The following is a 9,409-nucleotide window of genomic DNA, read 5'->3' as shown; positions in this document are numbered from 1 at the left end:
ATTATAATATCTATCCACAGCGTTTATATTTTATTCAATTTTATTCAATTTCAGTTCGTAATTTCTATACCATTCGCCGTGTTTATCATGATGATGCTAACATTAATAATATTATATACGAACCTCCCACCTTATATATTATGTCTCCCACCCTTATAGAGACATCTTAACATTATGTTCAATTTTTAGAGCGTAAACTATCTGTCAATTTTTTCACTGTTTACATTTTCTTGCCACAAATCGTTACCACTTTTTTCTCTCAAGTTCCACTTCTCTTCTCTGCCTAAAGGCCCATTTATACGTTGCTAGTAGCTGACTTGTCAATGAGCAGCTACTGACCCGGTGAACTCGCTTGACAATTGGTTTATTCGCCTTGTCCGTTCACACAGTGTGAGCTGTTGGCGAGAAACTAGATATGACGGCACGGGTTTACCAGGGATGCCAGGCGATTTTTCAAAAGTCCATCAAATAGTCAGAAACAGCAATCAGGTCCGAATTTGTCAGATGATTGATCCGAAATCTATTTCTCTATTGGCAGTTTTCTTCTTAGGTTTTCAGTTGAATGTATCATTACACAATTTTATAGCGAAACAGAAGCTGATCGTGATTAAAAATACATACTTTGTGCTGAATTTCTTTGAACTGAAGGTACTATCCGAAAAAACAGAAAGAAAAAAGGGATTCGGGCCAGGAATTGGATGCAAAGAAAAGGAACAACAAATACAATATTGAAGGAACTCTGCGATGAGGATCCCCGAGATTACAAAGCAGTGTTGAGAATAACACCTGAACAGGTGGAAAAACTATTGGGTTTAATTGCTCCACAAATACAACGCCAAGATACACTCATGAGGGATGCTGTACCTGCAAGAGTGAAATTAGAAATGACATTGATGTGCCTTTTTTCTGGAATATCGTTCAGATTGTTATTGATATTTTTTTAGAATCTCGAAAGCATCCATAGCTAAGATAATTCCGGAGGTATGTGATGCTATAAATGGCAGTCTGAAAGATTTTTTTAAATTTTATTTATTTCGCCTTGCCAGCAGCTTCGTATACCAATTTGTGAAATGAAAATGATAGTAGATTTGCAGTTGGAATAAATATTCATCAAAAATTAAAATAATGAATGAAAATGTACTTTTTTAAATCGAGTAAGTATTCTGTTTCTTAGAACAATACTTTTTTTTGCAAGTTATGAGTGAATTTTGAATGAAAATTGTGCCTGATAATGATTCTATATTAGAGATTCTCAAGAAAACTATCTCAAAAAGAAAGCGTGCCCCGCCAGCGTGCAAAACGAAATAACAACGATTTCATTTAGAAACTATGAGGGTTTTATTTGTTTTTCCAATAATTCTCAAGTCTTTAAATATCTTCGCATATTTTAAAATATCTTAAAAATAGAGACATTTCTTTATATTTGGCATCCATGATTCGAACGCTAAATTCTGTTTTTGACGTTTTGAGGGATGCGAGTGCAAGTAAATTCAAAAAACTTTGAAGTAGCTCGCACGCCGGATTACACATGACACTAACTGGCATGATGTGTTCACACGGTGTGAGTAGCTCCACTGCAGTAACTGACTAGACCGACTCGTATGCTTACTCGCACCGTCTGAACCCGGCTTAAGGTCTCGACGAGGGCATGGTTCAAGGGATTGAATATAGGTCGTGATTTCATTCGCGTGATATCTCGGCTTATGTCCAATCACTACAACCTAAACGCGCATCTCTATCGCATTGGGCTCGCAGCAAACAATCTTTGTGATTGTGGCGATGGCTACCACGACATCGAGCATGTTGTCTGGTCGTGTATCCGGTTCCATGCTGCTCGCTCTCAGCTCTCTAGAGCACTAAGAGCACAAGGCAGACAATCGGATATCCCCGTCCGGGATATCTTAGGTAGCCGTGATCCTGATCTTCTGCTTCATCTATACCTGTTCCTCAGAAACGCCGATGTCAACGTTTAATGATGTTTCCTTCGTTGTGTCCCCGTTTCATATCCCTCCTATCCGATCGATAAACTTTTACTTAGTCGCGGCAATACATACACACACTCTTTACAGACACACGGGCCAAAGGTTGTGCAGTCCACTGATCATTCAACAAGAGCCAAAGGTTGTACCGATCATGACAACTCTACACGAACTGATGATTGCGCCGGCTAGTGACCATTCTATCCTGGATTCCTCGAGTCGAGAAAGACGCACCACGCTAGATATGAGGTACAGACTGTTCATAGGAGAAACAAAAGACCGGTATGTGTCGATAACAGCCGCGTATTAAATTACTCCAAAAGTGTTGTTTCACCCGTATTAAATCATCGTTGACCAGTACATCGCGATCCTGTGTGTCCGAATTACATATGTACGTGTTATCCAGTTCGTACGATATTTAGTTGGCTATTTATTATCGAACCAGAATTTGCATCTGCCGATTGTGTGTTGTATACTGCTATTGTGTCGCTAGATAGTCATCAACACTCGATTCCCATTGAACCAAACACACACGCATCCAACCAGTGTTGTTTCTTTTTTTTTCGTTCCTTTTTGACACACTATGAGCACTCAACGTACTCCGCCTGCAGCTGAAGCCAGCAAAAATACAATATTAACAAACAAGCGACTGCGAACTGATGACAATAACTGTTTTAAGATGTTTTCGGCCGAACATGATAAGAATGACCATCCGACCACGATGGAAGAAATGTTACGGACGATGATGCAGCAATTCTCTGAAACGAAACAGCTTATCGACACGGTACGAACTGAAATACTAAACGTAAACTGTAAAATTGACTCCGTTAAAACAGAACTAAAGAATGAAATTAAATCGGTGAAAGAAGAATGTGCTGCAAAATTCCAACACCACGACACTGCTCTTGATTTGCTGAATTCGAGGGTGGATGATATGTTCCAGACAGTCGGAGTTATGCAAAACCGCAACGAACTCATCATAAGCGGCATCCCTTTCAGGAACGGCGAAAATTTACAATCGATGTTCATGGAAATGGGAAAACACTTAGCGATGAACGACACGACCACCTTGATGGCGCAAACTAGGCGCATGAAATCTGGCGGAAATTTGGACGGTGACGGCCTCATTGTTGCGGAGTTTGCATTGAAGGCTACGCGAGATGCGTTTTACAGTGCATATTTGCGGAAACGAGATCTTACACTACGGCATATTGGACTGGATTCTGATCGGCGCGTGTATGTTAACGAGAACCTCTCCATCGAAGCGCGTAAGCTTAAATCGGCTGCATTACATAAGAAGAAGGCGGGCAAATTGGCATCGGTTTTCACCAAGGAAGGAATCGTCTATGTGAAGGTTGCAGTTGGCGGACCACCCATAGCTATACGGTCGGAGAATGAACTGGATAATTGTTTGTAAATCTGTTAGTAATTCTGTGTTTTCTCGTACACTTTTGAAGTAATGTTGATATGTAGTAGTTTATTTTACTGTGACTTGATTTAAATATTGTATGTTAAAAATATTTGTTTTCCGCTCCTCCGTAATTATGCAGCCCTCGAAAAATTGCTTCCCTTACTACACATAATGCTATCGTCACACAACCACACCTACACGAACATTCCGGGGGCGGTGCTGAATGCTGCTCTACTTTCTGGGAAGCTGAATATTTGCCATGGAAATTCCCAAAGTCTTTGCGCGCGTAATTGCAGTAAGCTTGATGAGATTCGAAACTTTTTGCTGAACTCAAAAGTCGAAATTGCGTGTTTCACGGAATCATGGCTAAGTCATAAGATCAGCGATCGTATTATCAGCGTCTCTGGTTACACCGTCGTGAGGAATGACAGAATATATAAGCGCGGCGGAGGCATTGCAGTTTACTATAGGGATCATTTAAACTGTTCTAGGGTTTTCGGCACGACTCTCACAGAAGATTCGACGGACAAGACTGAATGTCTGGCGTTGGAATTTCGAGTAGAAGGTATCAGAATCTTGATTATGGTCATCTACAATCCTCCGGAAAACGACTGCTCGTCTTTTTTGGCGGAGAAGTTGGCCAATTACGCCGCATGCTATGAAAACATTTTTCTACTGGGAGATTTTAATACTGACTTGATGCGATCTAGTAACAAACGTACGTTATTCGAATCAACGCTCCGTACTTTTTCTCTGTCATCCGTGAGCGACGAACCAACGTTCTTTCATGGTGGAGGGTGCTCACAGCTTGATCTCTTCCTAACCAACAACAACGAAAAGGTTTTGCGATTTGGACAGGTCAGCTTTCCCGGGCTTTCTCAGCACGATTTAATTTATGCGTCAGTTGACTTCGACGTCTTACGGCCTTCCACTCCACGTACTTATCGAGACTACGCAAATTTTAATGCGCATGTTTTGGAACACGAAATTCTGTCCATCCCCTGGAACCAATTCTACGCGATGGAATGTCCAGCCGATTCCATGGAATTCTTCAACGCTCACATCAAAAGAGTATACGATGTGTGTATTCCTCTACGTGTCACTGCCAGTCGTCGACAGTACAATCCATGGTTCACTGATAGTGTTCATCAGTTCCTGCTTGAGCGTGACTTGGCGTACAAAGATTGGTTGCAAGCACCTTCACATTTGAAGGACGTCAGGCGGCAGAGGTACAAGATATTGAGGAATCGCGCCAACGCGAAAATAACTCAAGCTAAACGACAGTACCTAAATCGTTTTTCAGACAGCAGAATACCTTCGAAAACCTTATGGCAGCGGGTAAAGAGTCTTGGAGTAGGCAAAGATAAACAGTCGCGACCTTGTGCGTTTGATCCAGATGATGTAAATCGTACATTCGCTGCAAATTTTACGAGAAATACTCATCGAGAAGCTGTACCTTTGAGACTAGCACCACCATCGTTGTACAGTTTCTCATTTCGACCTGTGCGCTACTGGGAAGTCGTGAACGCCATCTGGGACATCAAATCGAACGCCGTGGGAATGGACGGTTTACCGATTAACTTCTTCAAGATCATACTACCATTAGTTGTGCAACAAATTACGCATTTATTTAACATGTTTATCAGTAGTTCCACCTTCCCTTATCCCTGGAAACATGCGAAGGTTTTGCCACTGAAGAAAAAAGCGCATTTGAACGATATCTTCAATCTACGACCTATTAGCATCCTTTGTGCATTGTCAAAGGCTTTCGAGAAGCTCCTCAAACACCAAATGACCAGCTATATAGAGGAAAATGATTTACTAACTGACTGTCAGGCCGGTTTTCGTAAAGGACAGAGCATCAAAACCGCAGTTCTTCGAGTGTACGACGATTTAGGAACCATTGTTGATAAAAAAGGTGCTGGCATACTATTACTGCTCGACTTTTCTAAGGCTTTCGATACTATTCCACATAGCAAATTGCTTGGCAAATTAGCTTCTCAGTTTAACTTCTCTTCTACTGCCGTAAACCTGTTGGAATCGTACCTGCGTGGGAGAAGACAGACAGTTTTCTGTGGTGACCGCTGTTCAAGCAGTGTCGAAGTCTCGTCAGGAGTACCTCAGGGCTCAGTTCTCGGTCCTCTGCTTTTCTGCTGCCATATCAACGACCTACCGACGGTGCTTACATACTGTTCCATCCAGATTTACGCCGACGATGTACAACTATACGTTGGTAGGCTTGGTCCATGTACTCGGGATTTAATCAGGATGATGAATGCTGATCTTGAACGGGTTTCGAATTGGTCGCGACGGAATGAACTCCAAGTGAATCCTGCTAAGAGCAAAGCACTTTTCATAACAAGCCGACGTCGTAGAGCTGGAAGCTTTATTTCCCCAGAATCTGAACTAAAACTGGACGGGCAGAGTATAGAATTGTCGGAAAGTGTCAACAACCTAGGATTTATCTTCCAACATGATCTCCAATGGGACGAACTCATAATTCAACAATGTGGAAAGATCTATGCTAGTCTTCGAATGCTTTACTGCTGTACCCGCACTGCCCCGACCGCCACCAGACTGAAACTGTTTAAATCACTGATCCTGCCGCATTTTTTGTTTGGCGACGTCCTCCACGTCCGCCCCAGCGCAACATCTTTCAACCGGCTGCATGTCGCATTAAACTGCTGTGTGAGATATGTATATGGGCTGAACCGCCTTGATCACGTGAGTCACCTGCAACAGCACCTCATTGGGTGCTCTTTACAAAACTTTTACGCGCACCGATCCTGTGTTTTTTTATGGAATCTATTGAAGACAAAGTCTCCTGGCATACTTTATCGGAAACTTATCCAAACTCGTGGACGCCGCTTGCAGAACCTGGTAATACCTGCCAACAACACCGCATGCTATGCTAATTCATTGTTCGTTCGAGGTGTGGTAAACTGGAACTCATTACCCCCCGCTGTGAAGCGTTCCCCTTCGGAAGCAATCTTCAAGAGTGGCTGCATAAATTTTTGGAATCGAGTAAATTGAATTTTATTATAACGATAGTAAAGAATAGGATAGATTATAATTATGTCTGTGCCAATTTCAAAACCGGAGGTAGCAAATTATTCATAAGATTCATATCTTACGCTACTAGACAATAAACAAACAAACAAACAAACAAACAGACTAGGGGGGCGTTGCTGATTAAATGTCAGCTGCATCCCAATAGGAAGTATCCCGTGTCGGGCACACGTACAGAGCATTGGAGACAGCAACATCCCAATTACGAAAACACTTGTAATATTAACCTCGAGCCAACCGCGAGTAATCGGTTACATATTACTAACATAGATAATAAGAAAAATTGTATTGAACTCCCGGCCCCGTGAGGCTAACGCCATATGAGCCTTTATAAAAATATATATTTTGGAAAAAAAAAAAATCACTTCGGAAGATGATCCGGGATGGAGAAAATGTTGTTCTCGTTTTCCAGAAACGCCAATTTGGTCCCTTAAGTGGCCCCACTACGGCTGAACACTCCAAACTGAGACCAATGAAAGCGTCGCGATGATTCATGATGGATGCTTCAATGAAAGACAAAAAAATCAGCAGTGTTAATCTTTCATCATATTATCAAATTGCGGGAACGACACTGCTTCGATATAACCTCTCCACACATTTGTTCATCGTTTTTTGCGTTATTTTTTATAATACAGATGCGATAATTTCACTGTTTTTAATTTTAAAATGATTAACTGTTGTTTCATTCCCTGGAAGCATATTTTGAGACAGTTCTTTTGTTACAATTTAAAAAAATTCAAAAATGTTCGAATTTATATGAATTCAATCGATGGTTTATTACAATTTTTTGCTTTTTTTCTTTGCCTACCACTACTTGAACAAAGCAGGGAGGAGACTACCTTCTATTCTACGTACTTTGAATTTAGCGCTCGAATCAGGGATGCCAAATCTTTACATTGTCTTTACATGTCTCTATTTTTAAGATATTTGAAAATATGCGAAGATATTTATAGACTTGAAATTTATTGGAAAAACAAATAAAACATTAATAGTTTCTAAACGGAATCGTTGTTATTTTCTTTTGCACGCTGGCGGGGCACGTTTTTTTTTTTTTTTGAGATAGTTTTATTGGGAATCTAAATATTTTTTTTTTCTTTATTATAGTGACTTTCAACTCATTTGGCTGGTTCGTCACATTTACTTCCATTTTTGGAAGAATCTCGGGAGTGAGAATTGAACTCGTAACCTTCAGCGTGAAAGGCATGAATGTTACCACTACGCCAGATCGCCTCCACAATCTAAATATAAAATCATTATCGGGCACAATTTTCATTCAAAATTCACTCACAACTTGCAAAAGAAGTATTGTTCTATGAAACATATTCGATTTAAAAAAGTAGATTTTCATTTATTATTTTAGTTTTTGAGGCTTATTTATTCCTCCTGCAAATCTACTATCATTTTCATTTCACAAATTGGTACACGAATCTACTGTCAAGGCAAAATAAATCAAATTTTGAAAAATCTTTTAGACTGCCATTTATAACACCACATACTTTCGGAATTAATTTAGCTATGGATGCTTTCGAGATTCTAAAAAATATCGACAATAGTGTATCTTGGCATTATATTTGTGGAGCGATTAAATCCAACAGTTTTTTCACTTTTTCAGGTATTATTCTTTGTTATTGTCAAGCGAGTTCAACGGATCAGTAGCTGCTCATTGTGAAGTCAGCTACTAGCAACGTATAAATGGGCCTTAATGGTTATTTGTTAGATTCTCTTGTTTCAACTTGTTTTTCACATGGTGTTGTATTTGTTGATATGTCTAATTACAGGTCACAATTGCCCTTAATTCGGCACTGAATGGTGCCTCGGCATGTTCAATTCGCGTTGACGGTGGAATGGTGTCGAAATGGATACGACATTAGTTTGTATGAGGCCAACTATTCTCTATCAGATTAGTCGGCCCTAAGGCAGTTTCAAATTGCTAAAATTTATTATTTTTTTGCGTTATTTACCTACTAGAAGTACGGAAGGAAGGAAGGTATTGAATTAGAGAGACTTTAAACTCTGAGAGTTCATTCGTCTCTAACAGCTAGAAGTACGTTGTTCTGACCCTAATTTGAACTATTTTCATGAACTTTCAAATGTTCTCACCAAAACTTACCATTATAATATAAAATTATCTTTGGACACAATTTTTGTATGGTATTTTTTCACTATTTGCAAGCAAAAGGGATTTTCATTTACATAGAGTACTAATTTGATTTGGGAAAAAAAATTCATTCATAATTTTTATTTTAAAAGCGTGTTCTTTGCTTCTGCAAACTTATATTGTCATGCCTACTCCCCCATTCCGTAATGTGCGATTCACATAGCACGTTACGGAGAAGAACGTCTACGTTCCGTCAACGTCTCCACCAATTCACACATGCAGTCAATGCTTCCACCAGCACCGTCACGTCAAATGTCAAACGAATGATTTATTTAATTTTATTCATAGTGTCGCCACCTACAACAATTTTAAATTGCAATGCCCTCTTTCAATTCAGCATGCCTAGAATCAGTTCTAAATTTTAAGAAATTCAATGAGAATCATTGAATTCAATTATTTAAATGCTTAAACCCCGTAGTCCGACCCTTATGCAACAATAATAATAAATAGAATAATTATTTCAACTAGTCGCGAATGATATTCATTCCGAAATTTGGAGCTAAGAGATATGTTGGCATAAGAAGTACAGTAAGTTACTTATAAAGCGATATGCTGAGGCACCACTCAGTGTCGCATTGGAGTCGGTTTTGACCAGTAATTGGACATTTGCGACTGGTGGCGACTTTCAATGTGGGGCCATAATTTGGCCCCGAACTCAATGTTTACAAAAATGTCCAACTAGAGGTAAAAATGTCTAATTAAACGTGTTGCATCACATATCTGTTCAAATAGCTTAATGTCGATGTAGATGTAAATTACTGTACAACCAAATCAAAACAAAAGCCGAGACAC

This window comes from Toxorhynchites rutilus, chromosome 3, assembly GCF_029784135.1.
Source record: "Toxorhynchites rutilus septentrionalis strain SRP chromosome 3, ASM2978413v1, whole genome shotgun sequence".
NCBI classification, from domain to species: Eukaryota; Metazoa; Arthropoda; class Insecta; order Diptera; family Culicidae; genus Toxorhynchites; species Toxorhynchites rutilus.
This window is presented reverse-complemented; position numbering follows the sequence as displayed.